Genomic DNA, 23,780 nt, shown 5'->3' on the forward strand with positions numbered 1-23,780 from the left:
CCTCTTACCGCCCGCCCACTACCTACCCTGGTGTCTGCCGACTGCCGCAGGCTGTCTGGAGGGGCGGGGATATGAATGACATCATATCCCTGCTCCCTGTGTACCGCACAGCGCGGCTGGCGCCCAGTGATGAGCCGGACTCCATGCACCCCAGGAAATTATGCATGTATGTATGTATGTCTCTGTCTGTATGTATGTCTCTGTCTGTATGTATGTATGTATGTCTCTGTATTCATGCATGTATGTATCTGTATGCATGTGTGTAACTCTGTGCCTTTATGTCTCTGTATGTACGGATGTATATATGTGTCTGTGTGTCTCTGTATGTCTTTGTATGCATGTTTCTGTATGTATGTGTCTGTATGACGGTTTGCCTCTGTATGTATGTATGTTTGTATGTGTCTGTATGTCTTGTATGTATGTTTATGTATGCCTGTATGTATGTTTATGTATGCTTGTATGTCTCTGTATGTGTATGTATGCCTGTATGTCTTTGTATGTATGTTTCTGTATGCCTGTATGTCTCTGTATGCCTGTATATATGTATGTGTCTGTAAGGCGGTATGTCTCTGTATGCATGCATGTCTTTGTATACCTGTATGTATGTATACCTGTATGTTTCTGTATGCCTGTATGTCTCTGTATGTATGTATGTCTATATCTGTATGTATGTGTGTAACTCTGTGCCTTTATGTCTCTGTATGTACAAATGTATGTATGTGTCTGTGTGTCTCTGTATGTCTTTGTATGCATGTTTCTGTATGTATGTGTCTGTATGACGGTTTGCCTATGTATGTATGTATGTTTGTATGTGTCTGTATGTCTTGTATGTATGTTTATGTATGCCTGTATGTATGTTTATGTATGCCTGTATGTCTCTGTATGTGTATGTATGCCTGTATGTCTTTGTATGTATGTTTCTGTATGCCTGTATGTGTCTGTATGATTGTATGCCTCTGTATGTATGCATGTCTTTATATACCTTCATGTCTCTGTATGCATGTATGTCTTTGCCTGTATGTCTCTGACTGTATGTGTCTGTGTCTGTATGTCTCTGTATGATTATTTCTGTGTTTGTATGACAGTGTCTGTCATGATTGAAAAATGATGTCTGTGGCCTGGGAGGAAATACACACAGGTGAAGATGCATTTTTTTTTTTAAAGGAGGGTGAGGGGCGCCAAAATGCATCTTCGTCTGTGTAACTAAAAATCCTAGCACATGTTAAAAAGCAAGTTCGCCTGGAGCCATGTTCAGTGCTGCTATCAGGTTACAGCTTGTGCACTTCCTCTCTCTCTGCTTTGGACACTGCACATGGGAGGGAGGGGGATGAGTGATGACATCACTGCTCTGTGTGAGTACGGAGTGCAGCAGGGCTCAACGAGGAAGAAGCCTGGACGCAGTCTGCTCAGGAGACAGTGGGGGATGTAGCAGCCTGGGTTTAAGGTACATCACTACAGTTATCTTCTATTCTGTGTACAAGAGTTTTTCAGTTATGTGCACCTGGGAAAACTATTATTTTGTGGCTTAGGATCCTGTATTTGCTGTTTGTGGGCTGCAAAGGAAGGTTAAAGGGACACTCCAGGCACCCAGACCACTTCTACTCATTGGAGTGGTCTGGGTGCCAACTCCCACTACCCTTAACCCTGCAAGTGTAATTATTGCAGTTTTTCATAAACTGCAATATTTACATTGCAGGGTTAACTCCACCTCTAGTGGCTGTCTATTAGACAGCCACTAGAGGTCACTTCCTTGTTTCTAGCACAGGTTTCCTGTGCTAGAGCGTCGCTGGACGTCCTCACGCTGTGTGAGGACCTCCAGCGTCGCTCAAAACCCCATAGGAAAGCATTGAAATGATTTTTCAATGCTTTCCTATGGGGAGACGTAATGCGCATGCGCGGCATTTCCGCGCATGCGCATTAGGTCTCCTCGGCCGGTGAGCGAGATTAGTCTCGCCCACCGGCCGACGTAATCACTAGGAGGAGTGTCGCGGAGGCGGAGACAGCGGCGAGGGACATCGCCGCTGTCCCAGGTAAGTGACTGAAGGGGTTTTTACCCCTTCAGTAACCGGGGATTGGTGGGTGGGAGGGAGAGGGACCCTCCAGTGCCAGAAAAACTGATCGTTTTTCTGGCACTGGAGTTTCCCTTTAAGCACAGAGTAGCCCAAATTGTAATGCTCAGTAACAAATATATTATTTCTTTCACACACTATGTTTCCCTCGCACAAACAGTATCCCTCTTTCACACACTGTCATCACATAGGGGCAGAATGGCTACAATTAAAAGTCATCTTATCTGCAGGTAACAGGATAGTTAAGGGGACTCACCACTGCACAAATACAAAATAAATAAAATCACTGTTACATTTAATTAAGCATTTTTTTTTTCATTGGAGTTATATCTAAAACCACATCTCTTGTCTGCTGCCTTTACAAGCCCTCCTCCTCTAACCCCGCCAAGACTTTCTGTGTTTGTCCAATCACAGACTTCCCCTCAATGCCACTCAATGAGAAGTCTCTGCAAGGCAGGTGCTCTAGACAATTGCTGCCTCTTGAGTTCAGTGCAAATTTTATGGCAAGACAGGAGGTGAATATTTGCTTTTCTCCCAGCATCAAAGAAATAGTTAACAGATTGGTTGTTTCTTTTTTCAATCAGTACACATCTAGTGATATGTGGCCGTGAGACTCCTCCCAATTCCTCTTTCTTTGCTGCTTGCTTCCCAGGTGAGTCAATTCTGATTACACAGGCCTTTTTACTGAGTGTTTTATATATATATAAATATATATATATATATTTATACACATTTTATTCATTACTTTTTCATAGACTGTATAAGTCTCCTTTTATTATATTCAGATTTTGCCTTTGGTAATATTTAATTAACTTCTCTTTGCCTTTTCTACTCCTGGGGCCGACCTTTGTCGGCCCACTGGATCTCTGCCCCTCATTTGGGGCACTCAGTATCTCACCGAGGGTTTATTTTCCCCTCCTCTGCCGACCGCGATCTACTGCGGCTTTGTTTACCTTTTTTTCTCCATTGGTATTACAGCCGCGACCTGTCAGCGGCTCTCTTGCGTTTTTCCCGTGCTTTTCTCTGACGCGCGCGGTCTCTGCCTCCAAATTAGCCGGCGGACATTTTAGTGTGCGGCAGTTTAACTTGACGGTTAAAGGGAAACTCCAGTGCCAGGAAAACAATCCGTTTTCCTGGCACTGGAGGGTCCCTCTCCCTCCCACCCCCCAATCCCCAGTTGCTGAAGGGGTGAAAACCCCTTCAGTCACTTACCTCAGGCAGCGACATGTCCCACGTCGCTGCCTGCTCCTCCCCCGCCGCTCCACCTTCTTTCTCCATCGGCCGGTGGGCGAGACTGAACCCGCCCACCGGCCGAGGAGACCTAATGCGCATGCGCGGCAATGCCGCGCATGCGCATTTGCGCACCCCATGGGAAAGCATTGAAAATGAATTTCAATGCTTCCCTATGGGGAATAGAGCGACGCTGGAGGTCCTCACACAGCGTGAGGACGTCCAGCGACGCTCTAGCACAGATAATCTGTGCTATGATGCAGTAAGTGACCTCTAGTGGCTGTCTAGTAGACAGCCACTAGGGGAGGACTTAACCCTGCAAGGTAATTATTGCAGTTTATAAAAAACTGCAATAATTACACTTGCAGGGTTAAGGGTAGTGGGAGTTGGCACCCAGACCACTCCAATGAGCAGAAGTGGTCTGGGTGTCTGGAGTGTCCCTTTAACTCCTGTCACAGTTTCCCTTACTGCTGCCCAGTTTGACAGTTACATTCATTTCTTCTATCACTGTTTTTTTGCAAACCAGCTCAAAGCTAAGTCGTTTTTCTATGTCCAGTCTATACATTATTATTTCCCTTTATGCTCTAAAAGATTACTCAAAACCCACTCTGTTTTACCTCATGACAGGTTCACTCAACTGGCATACTAAGTGCCTTTCCTGCAATCAGCCAGCCTTATTTAAACCAAACATTATATCTGCCACATGGGTGAACCCCTTGATTATAACAGGTGACCCCTGTTTTTTGCTACAGCGGTACTTTGGTCTCCGTTGTTTAGCTCATAGCTTTCCAATAACTAAGGGTGACCACCTTTTGTACCTAATTATCCAAGTTGGTGACCCCCACCTTTCTCTGCATTTTGGGTAACGCTTATTTGCCTGTTTGGGTGACCCCCCAAATTTAAATATAAGGGTGACTCTCTTTATATTCATGGGTGACCCCCTCTCGTTATCAGGGTGACCCACTTCCACGTCATCACAGGGTGACTCCCTATTTTTCTAATAAATTGAATTTATTATTTTTGTCAAACTTGTTCATTTTGCAACACAGCACAATGTCTGAGGAACCAGACTTTGCTGTTTTAGCTGAACTGAAATCCTGGCTGTTTTCAGCAATAGCAGAATCCATGCCTAAAGCTATTGCAGCTTATCATGAACAGGCCTCAACCTGTTTCCAAGCCAAATGTTGCCTTAAATATTTCCGACACGGATGAGTCTCACAATGATTCCGACCACGACGGGGCTCCGCGCAACCGTCCCTGGAAGGGAAACAGTGCCTCCGCCGGTAAAGGTAAGTCACCTGCCAAAAACTCTAGACTGTCTCTTTCCCCCTCGACGGCCAACGGCCTATTGTTTGGGGATCAGTTCATGCGGGATCTCAACAGACAAGTATCGGTGTTCACCTCGTTGAACAAGGCTCAGACTTACCTTCGCAGGGTGTTTCGCTCTAACCGTTTTTCTGGCAGAGCCGGTCGCCATAGAGGCCAAGCTACCGGCAGGTCTGCCTTCAGCGGCTACAGGCCTCGACCAAGTGAACCTATCCCTATCACAGACAACTGTTTACCAACAGAGGATCGATCTGAGGACGTGACTCTGCTCAAAGTAATACCTACCTTATTCTCTAGTACATATTGCAGGCCATTTAATTGTTGACAGTTGTCTCTTCTCACTCAGGATCCTTGGATCCTTCAGACTTTCTCAGGGATTTCACCACCGACCCTATACAAGAATTCCTTCCCCCCCTCTACGTATGTCCCAGCCAGACACCGCTACTCTACATGCAGAACTCTGCAAACTCAGAGACAAGGGCGCAATCAAACCCTCCTCATCCCCCTTCAGATTTGTCAGCAACATCTTTCTGGTTCGGAAAAAGTCAAATGACTTTCGCCCCATCATCAATCTGAGAGGTTTAAATCAATTAATTGTGTACCGGCACATAAAAATGGAGGGCATATGTAGCGAAAGCCACTTCGCCACTGTGTTTTGGAGGGGGCTGCTTGCCCGTCTCTTACCCTGTGACTACGGTCCCTGGGCGATTTGGCCCTTTATGCACGGTATTTGGGCATACTGTAGGTTATTGGGCTGCCCCAGGATTATGGGCCCTCTCATCAGCCCATACGAAACTTAAACCCCATGGCGTTTGAACTGTGTTTGTGGCATCTGAGCGCTGTTTGGATATGTTGAGTGCTCAGATCCAAGCCATCTGGGGATGGGTTGAATGTGAGGGTTCTGTTTAGTATAACAGGAGTTATGTATTTTTATGTCTTTTGGTGGTTGCTGGTAACATGTGCTTAATGGAGGCTGTGTTTGTCCCTGGATATAATTAAATCAGCTTCTCCATTGTCTCCAGGATAGAGGATTCTGGGGAACTAGTTTGAGCTGGAAAAACTATGCTTCCAGAAGGTCAAATGCACATTTGTACTAACTTTTGAACCCCTGGTCCAATTCGTATGATTTTTGAGTATGTTGTTCCCCCGAATGGATTGATTGTGTATATGTATTTTTATGCGAATGTGATGTATATTTTGGGAGTTATGAATGTTGTGTAAAAACTGTATTTTCCCTACCTATGATAATTGTATTTTCCTGTGTGTACAGATAATTAGTTTACAGGTAGAGGGGAGGGCTATGTGTGGGATGTAACTATTGTGTGATTGGTTAATGTACGTTACTGTGTGTGTCCCTCCCCTTCATGGGAGCACCTAATAAAAAGGGCTGCAAGCTAGCAGCCAGAGAGTTCTATTTTTACCCTCAACTTGAGTCCTGTCTCTTATTGGGGGAATCTGCTACAAGGGATTGCTATGCTAGGCATATTCCCTTGCTATAATCACTGAGCTCTTGTAAGAGCTTGTTCCTGCTTCGTTCTGAAGGGAGATAGCTGCAGCCTGCGGTGCTTATGGTGTCTGGTGGAGTGCTTGGAGTCCTCTGGAAGCGCTAGGAGCATCTTTCAACGGAGGTACTCAGTCGGGGTGCCAGTGGATCCGTTACAGCATACACCTACTACCAGGATCTGCTTTGCGAGGGAGATTGGTTCTTCCGTTTCGATCTCAGGGATGCCTACCTTATGGTACTGGTTGCACCCTGTCACCACCCTTTCCTTCAATTCATATGGCTTCAAGAGCTTTGGCAGTTTACTTGCCTCCCTTTTGGTCTCTCATCCGCCCCTTGGTGCTTCACCAAGTTAAGGAAGCCAGTTATGGCCCTTCTCCAGTCCCAATTTATCCGGTCCATCGTCTATCTAGACGACATATTAATCATGGCACAGGACCCCCATACCCCTCGGAAACATACGACTATGACCAAATGTCTCCTACAAAACCTCGGCTTTGTGATTAATTTCGAAAAATCTTCTCTAATAGACTCACAGTCCATAATTTTCCTGGGTTTCCAGATCGACTCCGTTCGGTCGATCCTTCAACTCCCGATGGCAAAGACAAAGGCCATCAAGAAGGACATTCAAAAGCTACTGTCCTCTCATCATGTAACTCTTTGCGACTTCGCGCGGATAATAGGGCTCCTGTCCGCTTCCATTCAGGCTATTTTCCCCGGCCCCTTACATTACAGAGCGATGTAACGTCTCAAGACGAGGTATCTGTGCAGATTCCATTCCTACGACCAACCGGTCTTCCTTACAGAAGAGGTCCGTCTGGAGTTAGATTGGTGGCTCCAAAATATGGAAGCCTGGAATGGGAAAGCTATTTTCGGACGCCAACCAGATTTTGTCCTAGAGTCCGATGCCAGCCTCCTAGGTTGGGGAGCCACCTGCTCCGGCCTTTCTACGAGGGGTCTCTGGACCCAGTCAGAACGCTCAATGCACATCAATTGCTTGGAGCTGATGGTGGGCACCTTTGTGATTCGCAGTTTCGCCAAGGACGTTTATGACTGTTCGTTGATTCTCGGAATGGACAATGTTTCCGCTGTCCGTTATGTCAATCGTCTTGGAGGCTCCCACTCCAAGCTCCTATCAGACCTTACCAAGGAACTCTACCAGTTCTGTCTAGGGGGGAATATCTCCCTTTGAGCGGAATACCTTCCCGGGTCGGACAACTTTGTGGCGGACTGGTTCTCCTGTCACTGGAGGGACGCCAGTGATTGGCAGCTGGACCCGAGTGTCTTCTTCCAAATACACCACCTTTGCAGGCCCATCATGTTGGACCTCTTTGCGTCCAGTCTAAACCGTCAGACAGACGCTTTCTTCAGTTGGTTACCGGACCCGTTGGCACAAGCCGTCGACGCCTTTCTACAACCTTGGCCGTCGACCGGAGCATATGGATTTCTATCTTTCTCCATGACTCCTCGCGCTCTCCATCGCCTCAAGCTTCTGGGAGTCAGGATCCTGTTAATAACTCCTCTCTGGAGAGTCCAACCTTCGTACCCCAACCTCTTAGAGATGTCCGCAGACTATCCCCTGCTTCTGCCTCTCCGGACCTCGTCCGAGACCCTTCCGGAGCGTGCCATCCCCTCGCCATCCCCTCGCCATCCAGGGACATCTCCAACTGGTGGTCTGGACCATTTCAGGGGATCCTGGATCGTCTCGGGCCTTTCAGGCTCGGCTCGAAACCTCCTCTGGGATTCATGGGCCCCAGGAACCCGCAGATCCTACCTTTCAGCATGGAAATCCTGTGTTCGCTGGTGTTTGGAAAGGGATATTGATATTGATCCCTTTTCAGCGACTCTGGTGAATATCATGAATTTCCTGTCCTCTCTCTTTGACAGTTGCAAATCTTATTGTACAATAAACCTTTTTCGCTCTGCCATTTCGGCAGCTCATTGTCAAATTGATACAGTCCCTGTCAGACAACATCCATCCGTGTGGAGGCTCCTACACCAGGAATAGGCAACCTTCGGCTCTCCAGATGTTGTGGACTACATCCCCCATAATGATCTTACACACATAATGCTGGCAAAGCATCATGGGAGATGTAGTCCAAAAAATCTGCAGAGCTGAAGGTTGCCTATCCCTGTCCTACACCCATTTTTGGGATGTGGCACAAGTCCTATCCTCTCTGGAAGCTTGGCCTCTGAACTATCTCTGCTGCAACTCTCTGCCAAATTAGCCCTACTACTTTTGCTTGGTCTCTCTTTGGCTGTTTCCAACATCAAAGAGTTCGACCTTCATGCTTTTGCCTTTACTCCTGACGGAGTAAGTTTTTCCATTGTCCGACGCACTAAGGTCCCATCATCCTCAGTTTTTTACCCATACTTCCCTGATAGACCATCACTGTGTGTTACCTATTGTTTACAACGGTATGTCACCTTTACCACGCCCCATCGGGGCCGCTTTTTGTGTCCTATGTCCGTCCCCACCATCCGCTGTCTTGCCCCACGGTTGCTTAGTTGATCAGGTGGCTTCTCCGCCTCCCGGGCCTGGAGCCCCCCTTTGGTGCCCATTCGGAACAGGGCGCGGACGCGTCCTCCGCCTCCGTCACTGGGAGTTCCCTTTCGGACATTTTGACCTCGGCGAATTAGTCAAGGGAATCCACCTTCCGTACCTTTTTATTTCCGGCCCCAGTCTCATCTGGGCTTCCACTTGCTCTCTGGGCGTTAAAACAGCAAATATGAAGCCTCCTGTCTTGCCATAAAATTAGAGATTATTCTAGCATCAGTGACCTAATAATCTAAATGTTATTAAAGACAGGAAGCAAATTTTCCCACCCTACGTCCGCTCGGATACTTCGCACGTCGCCCTCCCTTATTTCTCCCACGATGGGATATCCAGGTAAGGTGTTCGTGCTAATGTTGGTTTGTTCATAGGTTCCATAACATTCGTATAAATATGTGTATCACACTACAAGTGATTATGTATATGTGTTTTACACCACAAGTTATTGTCATCAGTTTAGTTAATACTAGGCATTTGTATGTGGGCAAACAGCCAATAACACCATACTTTCACAAATTTCTATTGAAATCTGCACTTTTTGCAAAATGAAAAAAGAAGACACTCTTCATACATAAACCTTTTCACCAAGCTAATGTGCTTTAGAGGTCTGGACTATTCATTAGATATACTCCTCCAAAACCATGCATTTTCTTCTGCATGCTTCTTTTCGGAGTAAATGAATAAATAGCTTTTCCAGGCAGCTCAGCCCTTTTCCAAACAAGACCACCAATTATGTTCGTTCATTTACATGGTTGATCACGTTTATTTGAAGATTGTTCGTTCCAGTGTACATGGTTGATATCACTCTGGCTGCATCAAGAAAGAGGAATTGGTAGGAGTCTCACAGCCACATATCACTGACTAAATGTGTTCTGATTGTTTTTTTTTCTTTTTTCAATCTGTTAACTATTTCTTTGCTGCTGGGAGGAACAGTAAAGGAAGTAAAGCAAATATTCACCTCCTGTCTGTAATAAAATTTAGATTATTAGGTCACTGACACTAGAATAATCTCTAATTAGATCACAAACCAGGAAGTAACATTACCTGTTGTCTGCTTGAAAGTCAGAGGGTGTAACCAGTGTAATTTATAAGGGTGTCAATTTCTATTGAAATCTGCACTTTTTGCAAAATGAAAAAAGAAGAATCTCTTCATACATAACCTTTTCACCAAGCTAATGTGCTTTAGAGGTCTGGATTATTCATTAGATATACTCCTCCAAAAACATGCATTTTCTTCTGCATGCTTCTTTTAGGAGTATATGCATAAAAAGCTTTTCCAGGCAGCTCAGCCCTTTTCTTTAAAACATAAGACAAAGTAGGAAACTATTTGTCTTATGGAGGTTTCCTACCCCTGACCATCTCTGACCAGCGGAGGAGCAAAGTGTGCTTCATTTCCGGTGTTCAGAGAAATTTTACCCACAATTCTCAATTTCCTCCGTGTTCTCGCGAAACCTCCTTTCACTTTTCCCAAACGTCATGTCATTTAGACAGAACGCCAGCAAAACTACTGAATTGAGTCCTAACAGAATGAGAACAGTTTCTCCATTTGTGTTAGGACACAATTCGGGACTTTGTTCGGATCGGAATTTCATTCTAATGAATGAAACTCCGATCCTATTCGTGCCGCGTGCCATCTTGCAGCTGCTTAATAGATAACTCCCTAATTCCCACGGTATTAGGGAGCTATTTTAGCCAAATTTACTAATACCAAGTAAAGATGACTCGGTATTAGTAAATTCTGCCCCTACTTGCTATACCGCGAGTAGGGGCATGGCTATTAAACAGTGAGCAGCCTGTGAAAAACAAAAGATTATAGGTAGCACCACAATAAAATTATATAGTGTAATAAAACCAATAGTATACTCACATACAAAAAAAGTCATAAATAAGAAATAGAATAGTCATGGTTATAAGGCATATGGGTAAAACAGTCCAAATTGATTGAAGAATTTAAGTGAGATATGTTGGTCGAAGAGGTTCTGAGGTATTTTATTAACACAGCATGTACCACTTCACTACATAAACCATACAGTATATTGTTCAAGAGTCCTGGGGTGGTCTGTAGGGGGGTGATGTTCTTGTAAAAATTGGATCCACCTTCTTTTGATGCAATGCTTGCAAAAGTATCCACAGTACCTTCAAAAAGATACAAGAAGATCCAAATAGTGTAACACTATTATTATGAATAAAAAAAAAAAACCTCTCCCCTAAAAGGAACCCTTACATTAAAATGTTGTGGTACTCGTTTCAAAGAAACCACACAATAAGCATCGGTGTACAGTAGTTTTGAAACTTTGCCCCTTGGTCATGGGCCGAGGCCGGCAGGGGAGGTTACAGGATCTCCCTGGCCGGTCCATGCAGGGCCTGCGCTATCCAAGCGCCGGCCCTGCAGTAGTCCATGACAGGCCAGTGGGGAGATCAAAGATCTCCCTCACCGGCCTACTTGCACAGACATGTGGCTGGGGAGGGAGGGAGAGAGGACTCGGCGCAGCCTATCTTGCAGCTCCTCCGGGTTCCTTTCGCGAGATCTGGAGCATTGCCATGGCAACTCCCCCGATCTTGCGAGAGTGAACTCTAGCCCCACAGGCTAGTGTTCACTCACCTCAAGGACCACCAGAGATGGCAGCAGCATGGTCCTCCCACCCAGGCTAAAGGTAAGAAGGGAGGGGGGATACAATGCCATACATAACCCTCACATGCACCACCCTCACACACACAGCACCCTCTCACACATTTCACCCCTCACACTCAATGCACCCCTCTCACACACACATACTGCACCCCTCACACATCCACTGCAACCTTCACTCACACACACTGCACCCCTTACACATACACACAGAACCCCCCAACACAGTGCACCACTCACACACACAATACTTTCAAACATATATAATATAGAATATATATATATATATATATATACACACTACAGCACCCCTCACACAAACACTGCACCCCTCACACACATACTGCATCCCCTATACACACACTTTCTACAGCCCCTAGCCACACATGCATTACATTACACCACAAACACAACACGACTAAATCCGACCTTATTACACAATACCACACCACAATCAGCTTACTCTACACACACGCAATCCCACAAGCAGGCTCCAAACACATGCACAATACTCTTTCCTGGCCCTTTTGTCTCCTGGTATCCCATTTATAGAGTCACCAGAGACAAGTTGCAAGGAAATACAGCGCAAGCATGTTATTAAATTTGCTTGCACTGTGCAGAACAAATACAGGACCTTTTTCTCATGCTAGAGCTCTTCAGCAGAGCTCTGAGCATGGTCTGCCCTGGAAGAGCATTGAACCAACATGCTCACTTTGAGAGGGGGCGTGTTTGTCATTCGTGATGACAAAACACAACCTCTCTGCCCTGCCCCCTTCTTAGTGGGTCGCTGTGATTAAAAAATGCCTGGGCCGAATTTTTTTGCCAGTCCCGCCCTGCACCCCTAAATACCACCTTAGGCTTATCTGGGAAAAAATGAGGCTAAAAGGGGCCCTAAAAGATGTTTTCAAACACTTTTCTTTAAAAACTGTGGCTGCTATAATTAAAAATAAGAGTCTGTAATAGCTTTATCCTTCACTCTTTTGCATGGACTAAGAAGTCCTTTCCTATCCAAAATATTTACCTTTTTAACTGAATTCTCAAGAAGGTTTAACTCGTACTTCTTTTCAACAAACAGTTTTTTTTTTTTTTACTTTTTCCAGTTGTTGTTCACATATTTGAGGGTCAGTACAGTTCTTTTTGATCCTTTGGAATTGTCCATACAGTACATTAGTGAGCCACGGAGGATAGTGGCAACTGGATCTGAAAATAAAGCTTTTTAAGTTTACATCTTTTTTTTTTTTTACGTTTTGGATTTTAACCCCTTAAGGGGACACTCCAGGCACCCAGACCACTTCTGCCCATTGGAGTGGTCTGGGTGCCAACTCCCACTACTCCTAACCCTGCAACTGTAATGATTGCAGTTTTTTATAAACTGCAATAATTTACATTGCAGGGTTAACTCCACCTCTAGTGGCTGTCTACTAGACAGCCACTAGAGGTCACTTCCTGATTTCTAGCAAGGATTTTCCTTGCTAGAGCGTTGCTGGACGTCCTCACGCTGTGTGAGGACCTCCAGCGTCGCTCATTTCCCCATAGGAAAGCATTGACATTTTTCAATGCTTTCCTATGGGGAGACCTAATGCGCATGCGCATTAGGTCTCCTAGGCCGGTGGGCGGGATCAGTCTCAGAAGGAGGAGCGGCGCGGAGAAGGAGACAGCGACGAGGGACATCGTCGCTGCCTCAGGTAAGTGACTGAAGGGGTTTTCACCCCTTCAGTAACCGGGGATTGGGAGGTGGGAGGGAGAGGGTACCTCCAGTGCCAGGAAAACTGATTGGTTTCCTGGCACTGGAGTTTCCCTTTAAGGACCACGGACGTGCTAAGTACGTCCAACAAAAATGGTCCTTAAGGACCGCCAACATACCTAGTACATCCGCGGTATTCTAAGTACTTACCCAATCAGTGTTCCTCTTGGTCTGGGGGGGACTGTCTGACAGCCACTGCATTCACACACTGCATTCACACACACACACTGCACTCATACACACACTGCACACACTGCACTCATACACACACACTGCACTCATACACACACTGCATTCACACACACACACTGCACTCACACTGCATTCATATACACACTGCATTCATATACACACACTGCATTCACAAACACACACACACACTGCACTCATATACACACTGCATTCACACACACACACTGCACTCACACTGCATTCATATACACACACTGCATTCACACACACACACTGCACTCATATACACACTGCATTCACACACACACACTGCACTCATATACACACTGCATTCACACACACACACTGCACTCACACTGCATTCATATACACACTGCATTCATATACATACACTGCACTCATACATACACTGCACACACTGCACTCATACACACACTGCACTCATACACACACTCTGCACTCATACACACACTGCACTCATACACACACTCTGCACTCATACACACACACTGCACCCATACACACTGCACTCATACGCACACACTGCATTCTCATACGCACACACTGCATTCATACACACACACACTGCATTCATTATATACACACACTGTAAATAACAATTAAATTAATATAATTTTTTTAGGATCTAATTTTATTTAGAAATTTACCAGTAGCTGCTGCATTTCCCACCCTAGTCTTATACTCGAGTCAATAAGTTTTCCCAGTTTTTGGGGGTAAAATTAGGGGCCTCGGCTTATATTCGGGTCGGTTTATACTCGAATATATACGGTATATATATATATATATATATATATATATATACACACAATAACTATAAATTGTGTGTATATATATTATTGTAAAAAAAAATTAAAAATGTAAATAATATTTTTTTTTAAATGATATATATGTAATTTTATTTTAAAGCGGCACTGTCATGCCGTAATCTCCTTTTTTTTTTTTTAACCCGACTCCACTACATCTAATTAACCCCCTAGCCACCCCCAAATGCCCTTAAGTTCCCCACATTACCTATTTTTTCATCTTTATTTTGTGCCCGGACCTAGGTTCTGGGCGCCGCCATCTTTGTGTGGGTAGATGAAGTCCCTGTGGGACACGTCATCTGCCCACATTAGATAGTGCTGTGAAATTCCTGCACATGCCCAGTTAAACACCTGGGCATGCGAACGGGAATTTCATCTATTTATTCATTCGTCAGAAAGATGAATGAATAGAAATGTCAGATGAACAAACAAACACTGAATATCAGTGTTCGTTTGTTCGTTGAGTTTATTACAAGGAGGAAGCTACCGGCGTGCAGCTCCCTCCTTGTAAAATTTAAAGATAGAAGCGGCAGGGAGCAGTGCTCCCCGCCACTTTTAAAGCCCCCCAGGTCCTCCCTCACTCTATGGGGGTCAATATGAGCCGAATTGCAGGGCGGGGCTTTATCAGCCTTTCCCCGCCCTGCGGAGCTCAGTCTGCGCCGTGCCCTCGCCGGGTGAAGATGGATTAATTTTTAGCGTTGGGTTTTCGTCTGATTTTTTTTTTTTTTTTCGCTCAGATTTTTTATTTTATTTTTTACAAGTGAGATGGGTATTACGGTTTCTATTTGGCCTTTTTGGGGGCTGAAAAATTAAGATTTTAGAAAAAATACATTAATGGTAAGTTTTATATTTTTTTTACAGGTAGTTCGTTCTTTTATTCCCCGTCACTCTTTTCAGGGTAAGGGGAGTAGGTAGGGGATTATTTTCTATTTGGGTGGGGGGGGTGACTAGGGGCTTGGGGACCCCTAGTCACCTTGGAAGGGGGGGCATTTTCATTTAGGGCCCCCACCCGCCGCTCAGGGATGGGGGCCGGATAATAGGTCCCCCCCATTTTCCTTTATGGCCCCACCCACCGCTCAGGGGTGGGGGCCAGGGGAAGGACAATAGGCCTCCCCCCATTATCCTTTATGGCCCCCACCCACCGCTCAGGGGTGGGGGCCAGGGGGAGGACAATAGGTCCCCTCCTTCATTTTGTTATTTATGGCCCCCACCCACTGCTCAGGGGTGGGGGCGAGGACAATAGGTCCCCTCCCTCATTTTCCTTTTTGGCCCCCACCCACCGTTTAGGGGTGGGGGCGAGGACAATAGGTCCCCCCCTCATAATCCCTTGGGGCCACACCCGCTGCTCACAAGGTTTTTTTTTTATTTACTACTCACTGTTTAGTAGACATGCCCCTACTTGCGGTATAGCGAGTAGAGGCAGCATTTACTAATACTAAGTAATCTTTACTTAGTATTAGTAAATGTGGCTGAAAGACCAGTTTTGGTGTTTCAGCCTTTTGGTAGATAGTGTCACGTATTCATCAGCACATAAAAATGTGATTAATGGAATTTACTGTTCTGACAGGAAAAGTTGCGCCGAGCAGCAATCAATCCACAGGAGGGTTTGTGCTGAGCAACAATCATGCAAATAGGAACTTGGTAACTGCCTTTGGGGTCAAAGGCCAGTTACAACCAATCTGATCCACAGGCGGGGTATTTAGGCCCAGTTCTCCTTTTGCTCAGTGCCATGTCGTGGTTTCCCTTGTGGTTGTCCGAGAGCGCGTTATTGATTCTGGTTATTCTGGTTATTTGACTTTGGCATTGATTTTGATTTCCCTGTTTTCTGGCATCCTTGACCCCTGGCTTTTCCTTATCATTGTGTCTCTTTCTGTGTCCCTTGACCTCGGCTATTCCTGACTATTCTTTGGTACGTTAGTCCGGCCATTCTGAGGTCCGGTATACGTTACCTATCAGTCCTCTGTGTTACACAATTCTACGTGCTGGATCATACTGTAATCCTGACAGCTCCCTAATACCGTGGGAAGTAGGGAGTTATCTACCAAGCTGCGGCAAGATGCAGCCGCTACACGAATAGGATCGGAGTTTCATTCATTAGAATGAAATTCCGATACGAACAAAGTCCCAAATTGTGTCCTAACACCAATGAACAAACTGTTCTCATTCTGTTAGGACGCAATTCGGTAGTTTTGCCGGTGTTCTGTCTAAGTGACAGGACATTTGGGAATACTGACAGGAAGCATCGTGGGAACAGGGAGGAAAGCTTAGAATTGTGGAAAAATTTCTCTGCCCACTGGAAATTAAGCACACTTTGCTCCTCCGCTGGTCAGAGATGGTCAGGCGTAGGAAACCTCCATAAGACAAAGAATCCCTACTTTGTCATATGTTTTAAAGAAAACTAGAGCAGACAGGAAGAAATGAAGAACAGATCCTGACAGAGGGAGAGAAGAGGAATTGATTAAAGAAAGGTAGGTTCAGCATGACAATGCCGTTTTAACTGTATTTTTAATACTTTATTTTTGTTCGTGTATGAGAAAAGAACATTCAGGTCTACTACGCCACAACAGCTGTGGGAGACCCGGCAACAACAATTATGAACATGGCGTTTAGATTACATTACACAGTTTTTAAGTATAATATATGTTAAGACCAAGCTTGTCCTATAGTGGGAATCACATGTGGAGAGTTGATGGCTTGCTTAAGCTCAAAAAACGGTCTATTATATCGTATTAGGTTACATGCATTAAGCATGTGAGTAGCGGTCTGACCATCGAAACTACGCATGTGAAGGATAACCATGTAAATATTATGCCTATTAAGCTGCGTTAATTGGTGTGCTTGGCTCTAGGGATTCAAGTAGAGGCACCGTATATGATGAGAGATCCGTGTAGTGTGCACAGGCTTGAGCTAGGCTATACAGGGATCTGTTTAGCTACTGGGCTTGTAATCTCAGGTGGTGCTATAGAGGCTGTGATAACTTATAATAGCCTGCAGGGGGGGCTTGTAAGGTCGCTTGCATGCATATAGTCATCGTTCGGCAGTATAACGTGAAAATTAAACAAATTCAGGTAAAAAGCATAAAATACAGTAAGCAATATGGTACCACTAGGGGGACAGAGGTTACTTTGTGTCCTAACGTTAGGCAGGGTGGTATTAAGGCATGAATGGTGGGGTCCGATAGTCCAACATCAGGATGGCTGTCAGTAAGGTCGGCATTGTACACAGCATCATGTTCCAACTTTTAACGAGTTAAGTGTTTGAAAAGATAAGAAAAAAAAAGTATAACGAAGGCTGTGACGTTCCCTGGGTCCCAGTTATGCTGTGTGGTCGACGTTTGGTGCCTGACTTCGGGGATGGAGTCGGGTGGCAGGCCCAGGTTCTCTAGAAGTGCAGCCGCGTCCTCCATTTTGTGGACCGGGTATGAGTTCCCCTCGTGGGTGACCATTAAAGTTTGAGCTGCTCGCCACCGGTAAGTGATGTTGCGTGAGCGGAGTAGCATTGTAAGGGGTTGCAAAGTCTTACGCCACTTTAATGTTTCCCCGGTTAAGTCCGCGTAAAAAGTGAGAGCAGAAGCTTCAAATGTGTAAGGAGAGTGTCCCCGTACGGCAGCCATTACCGCCGCTTTGTCCTGTTTAGTCTGGAAGCAGATTATCAGATCCCTGGGAGCTTCTTTAGGAGCTTTCTGGGGTTTGGGTATTCGGAATATGCTCTCCAGAGTTATTAGTTTTGCTTGTTTCGGGGGTAATAGAGAGCACAGGAGGCGTCTCACGGAATGCGGTAATTCCGCGTCCGGCACTGTCTCCACCACTCCTCTGATCTTGAGGTTCTTGGATCTCTTTGCGTCCTCCATGGATGTGACTTTCCGTTCCAGGGCGGTATGTTGATCCCGCAAGGACTTTAACTCAGATTGCAAGTGAGTTGTCTGTTGTTTGACGTTACGGGAGTCTGTTTCCAGAACTCCCATGCGGCCTGTCAAGCCTTGAAGGTCGGCACGGAGTGCGGCCACGTCCGCATGTATGTCTCGCCGAAGGCCCGCCAGCAGTTCTTGCATGTCGGCCTTGGTTACCGGCGATGAGTCGTTTCTAATCAGGGATGACGCTGGGGTCACTGTTGGTCGTGGAGGGTCTCGTAGGAGGTAGTCTCCGGACTCCGGGGTGTGTTCTTCCGAGAAGTCGGAGCTATCGTCGGGGTAAGACGCCATCTTGGCTGATGCGGCTCCATGTGCCTGCCGCCATAAATCCCCAATGTTCATACCAAAGTTAGGTTTTTCGGCTTTTTGTGTCTTTGTTTTGCGCCCCATGATGTCGTGTGTGATCAGGGGTCCCGCAGGGCTGTTTTCACAAATTTCTGCCGGGTTTATTGCTTGATTTAGGCCGAGTTTGTCGGAGCTCATGGAAGATGCGACCGCTCAGGTTGGATGCTAGGCTCCGCCTCGTATTTTGATATTAATATATATATATATATATATATATATATATATATTTACATCAAAATAAACTTAAAATGAAATGATACATTTATCTATGTAAATATAAATAAAAATAATATGAAATATATATATACATAATTACATAAATAATTTCATAAATAGACACGTAGACTTCAAATATATAAATATGTATATATATTTAAATTCTATGTGCATATTTATGTAATATTTTTACATAATTAAGTAATTTTATTGATTGCAATTTGATGGACCTACCTGACAACCCAGGCCAAAAGTCCAGATAATTTAATTTGCTAGCACTGTATTTAACCCTGTAACTTTCCATGACACCCTAAAACCTGTACATGAGGGGTACTGTTTTACTCGGGTGACTTCGCTGAACACAAATATTAGTGTTTCAAAACAGTAAAACATATCACAGCAATGATGTTGTCAGTGAAAGTGAAGTTTTTTGCATTTTTCACAAACAAATGGCACTTTCACTGATGATATCATTGTTGTGATACATTTTACCCCCCATGTACAGGTTTTTCTAGTGTTTTTTAAAGTTACAGGGTCAAATATAAGGCTTGATTTTCCGTTTGAAATTTGCCAGATTGGCTATGTTGCCTTTGAGAGCATATGGAAGAGAATCACCGCCATGATAGCATACCATTTGCAAAAGAAGACAACCCAAGGTATTGAAAAAGGGGTATGTTCAGTCTTTTTTAGTAGCCACAAACACTGGCCAAAGTTAGCGTTCATAATAGTTTTTTCATTTCTAACACACAAACAAATATAAATACTATCTTTGCCCAGTGTTTGTGACTAAGTGGCTACTAAAAAAGACTGGACATACCCCATATTGAATACCCTGGGTTGTCTACTTTAAAAAAAAAAAAATATGTACATATGTGTGGTGTGATTCAGAGATTTCTGACAGATAACAGTGTTACAATATTTTGAAACAGCAATGTCCTACTTCTACTTATAGCCCTATAACTTGCAAAAAAAAAAGCTAACAACATGTTAACATTGGGTATTTATAAACTCAGGACAAAATTTAGAAACTATTTAGCATGGGCGTTTTATGGGGGTTGTAGATGCGTAACAGATTTTGGGGGTCAAAGTTAGAAAAAGTGTGTTTTAAAAAAATATTTTCTTCATATTTTATAATTTTTTTATAGTAAATTATATTATTTGATGAAAATAATGGTATCTTTAGAAAGCCATTTAATAGCGAGAAAAACTGTTTATAATATGTGTGGGTACAGTAAATGAGTAAGCGGAAAAGTACAGCTAAACACAAACATCGCAGAAATTTAAAAACAGCCCTGGTCCTTAACGGTAAGAAGATTGAAAAACGGTCTGGTCACTAAGGGGTTAAAATATTCTCCTCCACATATAAAAACAGATCTAAAAGCTTAATGCTAGTTTCACTATGTTGTGATGCAAAGGATAAATTAAAACGTTTATCATTCATATATTGTAGAAATTTGGACAATTCATTTTCCTCCCCCTCCCAGATAAAAAAACAATCCTCAATATAAATATAACGTCTATAGAGAAATAGTTTCGCCACCCATGGATGTCCCTTCCATATGAAGGAATTTTCCCAGTGGGACATGAAGATGTTCTCATAGCTGGGTGCGAACCTAGTCACCATAGCTGTACCAGTAATCTGTAAAAAGACTTACTCCTTATACCAGAAAAAAAATTAGTAAGAATAAAATAAATACATTCTGTCAGAAATTCAACTTCTTCCATATGTTTATCAGGATCTGTATACAGAATTTGTCTGATTGTTCTTAATCCCAAATCATGTTGGATTACTGTATATAGTGACTTAACGTCACAAGTCACCAGCCAGTAATTGTCTTTCCAAGTCATCCCTTCTACTAATCTTAGTAGGTCACTACAATCTCTCAGATAATATTTCGAACATTTTACAAACGGTTGCAATAATGCATCTATATATTGAGATAGATTTGAGGTTAAAGATCCAATCCCTGAGATAATAGGTCTACCTGGGGGTTCTGTTAGATTCTTATGGATTTTAGGGAGAAAATAAAATACTGGGATACATGGTCAATACAAAACCATATTCTTTTTTGTTAAAACTCCTAATATTCTTCCTTTATCCAAAAAGGTAGTTAAAATCGTGTTATCTCAGGTAGGATCTTTATTAAGTGAAACATAAGTGCTCTTATCCTGTTGGATTCTGAGGCATTCTTTTTCATAATACTCTATACCAGGCTTCCCCAAACTTCAGCCCTCCAGATGTTGCTGAATTACAACTCTCATGATTCTAAGCCTGTCTATTTTATTCATAGAATCATGGGAGTTGTAGTTCAGCAACATCTGGAGGGCCGGAGTTTGGGGAAGCCTGCTCTATACTCATAATAACAGTTCCCCCGCCCTTATCGGCGGGTTTGATAACTATATTTTTTATTATTGCTGAATTCACATAATGCCTTCTTTTCCTGTATAGTTAGGTTCTGACATCTATTTGAAATTTTAGTAGGAATCTTTTCCAGATCATTTAAAACCGCTAAATTAAAAGCATTCATGTTGGCGCTCATTTGATTAGGAGGTTAGAAATTGGACTTCTTTTTCAATGATGTATGTTTAAAAGGATCATCATGATTACTATTCTTAAGTTCAAATGGGTTATTCATAAAAAAAAAAAAATTCAATTTAGTGTTCTCATGAATTTCTGAACGTCTAAAAAATTTAAAAAAAGGGATCAGTCTTAACAGCAGGGGCATATTTTAAACCTTTATTGAGGACTCTTAAATTGTTCAGGAGTTAAAGTAATGTCTGTTAAGTTAAAAATCCCCACTGGTTTTATCATTTGATTCTTTTTTTTCTTTACTGGATTCCTCTACCTTCTCTACATCCCCTCTGAATGATCTCTTGTGTTGCCCTTTGAATATTGTAATTGGTAAATAGTGAATTTAAAAAGGTCCTAAAAAAATGGTCCTTAAAAAATCATTCTCAACTTCTAAATTAACCCAAACTTTTGATTGTTTAGGTGTTAAATCCTCACTTGGATTTAATACAGCAAACTTGATACCGGAGAAACTGACGGAAGCCAAGCACAGAGAGATGGACACAGGTTTCTTCAGGAAGGAAGAGATTCTTTATTGGATCACCGATCGGGACTCAGAGGGACTAGCGTCACCAAAATACAGCAAAGTCTGAGTACTGAATACATAGAGTACATTCCTTATATAGCACTGTAGCTCCTCCCACAATTAACTACACCCACACATACCCTTAACCTATTTAATGAATAGAGTCTAAACTCATCCATCCGGTCTAACCACGTGGCTCATCTGATACAAAGGAGAGGGACGCGTAATTCCAGTTCTTACATTCCTGCACCTGGTCAGTACAGTGATGACAGTATCTTAGCTACGTGTAATTAACTAGATACTACAAACACATATACATACATATGCCTTGTGGCAATCTTAGCCTGCTAAACTTGTATTTTACTGGAATTACATCACATTCCCCCCTTTGATGCCTCTGATATTTCACAATTACTTGAGGCATCACTTAACCTTGGTTTGCATATACCTCAGGTTACCATGAACCAGACCAGACTTATCTTATGATGTGAATCTTCAACACTCATCTTCCTGCATTGGTTCTCCCTGATCTAGAGCCTTATACTTATATATCGCCATTATCTGTGCAGCAGCCTTCCTCTCTGCTATACTTCCTATCAGGCTTTGCACAGACCTAACTACTAAGGGTATAAGACACGGTAGGAGTAGACACAACAGTAAAATCAGTAGGACTCCACCTACCACTGCCTTAAGCCCTCCAAACCACTCATACCAGCTACCAAACCAACTACTTGGATTGTACCCTTTCCATACCTGAGTAGGCACATGCACTAGTTTAACCATATGGCTAGTAAGCTCAGCTATTGCTTGCCCTTCGTCATCTATTTGAAGACAGCAATTGCTCAGGTTAAACTTCCCACATACACCTCCCTCTACTGCCAAAAGGTAATCCAAGGCTAATCTATTTTGGTAGACTGCTGTCCTCATCCTGGTGTTATGCTTCGCTAGAAGATTGAGCGCTTGTGATGTCTCATTTGTGATAATCTCAACCACCGCCTGTAATCTTATAATACGGTTGAGCATATAAATAGGGGTTCTATAACCAAAGGTACCATCTTCCGCCCACGTGGCTGGCCCATAATAATCTATGATACGCTGGGGAGGCCATTCATTATCTTCCCAGGTGCCTATCTCTAAGGGTCCCCTTTTCTTCCTATGATTCACATCATACACTTTAACACCTAAAGTCTCACCTGTTTCAATCGGTAACAAGAAGAAGGATGGTTTGAGCATACCCAACACACATGCCCCTTCCCAGTCCTGTGGCAACTCCGAATAGGCTTTCTTACCACAGATCCAGTACAAATTTGCTGGGGCTCTCCAGGTAGATGTGATGGATAAATCAAACCACACATCCTTTAAACTGGCATATCTAGCAAACGGGTTAGATGGTTCTGAGACATTTGAAGCCGACCACCAAGTTGTATTTTTAGTATCATCATCATAAGCTTTTTGCCCTAGACAAGTTAATTCTCCTACAGAAGTATTATACATTATTCCTTTCCTTGCTATGCAAACATAACCTATGATGGAGGTCTTTAATCTCCACTCAGATTTACCTCTAACACTCATATGATAATCGGCTTGTGTAGATATTAATTGGTCAACTGCCTCAGAACCGGACATTACCTCCTTTGCTTCCCAAGGCCATTGGTCTCCCATGTTAGTACCTCCACACACATAGCAGTTGGTAACATTAAGACTACCGGCAATACTTTCAGCTAAATCGATGAACAGGTTTTTAGCATTATGGGGGATCTTATTATCTATACTCATCTCTTCGTAAAAGGAATGGTATACTTGATGAGTCTGGGAGGATACCGTATCAGTCTCTATTCCTATAAACAATAATGTCCCAGGATCTAAACCCGTCCCGTATATCTGAAACCCAAATAAATTTCCATACTTATCTAGGAACTTGTCGGGGTTATTAATAAGTATATGGACTGGGTTGCATTCCATAGACTTACAATAAGGGCCAGTCGGCAACTTAGTCACTATCATGTCTTTATCTACTGTCTGTCCCCAAGTCGCCCACCCCACACAAGACCAATATGGACAAAAGTTATAGTCTTTATTTGGGCATCTAGGACTCACATATTTATTTTTACTACTGGGACAAATATATTTATCATTAGACCCATA

At 43.6% G+C, this 23,780-nt stretch overlaps 1 protein-coding gene across 1 annotated transcript in view; it reads left to right on the forward strand.

Moving 5' to 3' along the window:
* The first annotated feature begins 1,369 nt into the window (after positions 1-1,369).
* Positions 1,370-23,780, forward strand: part of MTERF2 (mitochondrial transcription termination factor 2) — a 36,139-nt gene continuing 13,728 nt past the window's right edge. The window contains exon 1 of the mRNA XM_063445369.1: positions 1,370-1,444. The gene's annotated coding sequence lies outside the window, so the exon portion shown is untranslated. The remainder of the gene's footprint in view (positions 1,445-23,780) is intronic.

This window comes from Pelobates fuscus, chromosome 3 (assembly GCF_036172605.1).
Source record: "Pelobates fuscus isolate aPelFus1 chromosome 3, aPelFus1.pri, whole genome shotgun sequence".
Lineage (NCBI taxonomy): Eukaryota > Metazoa > Chordata > Amphibia > Anura > Pelobatidae > Pelobates > Pelobates fuscus.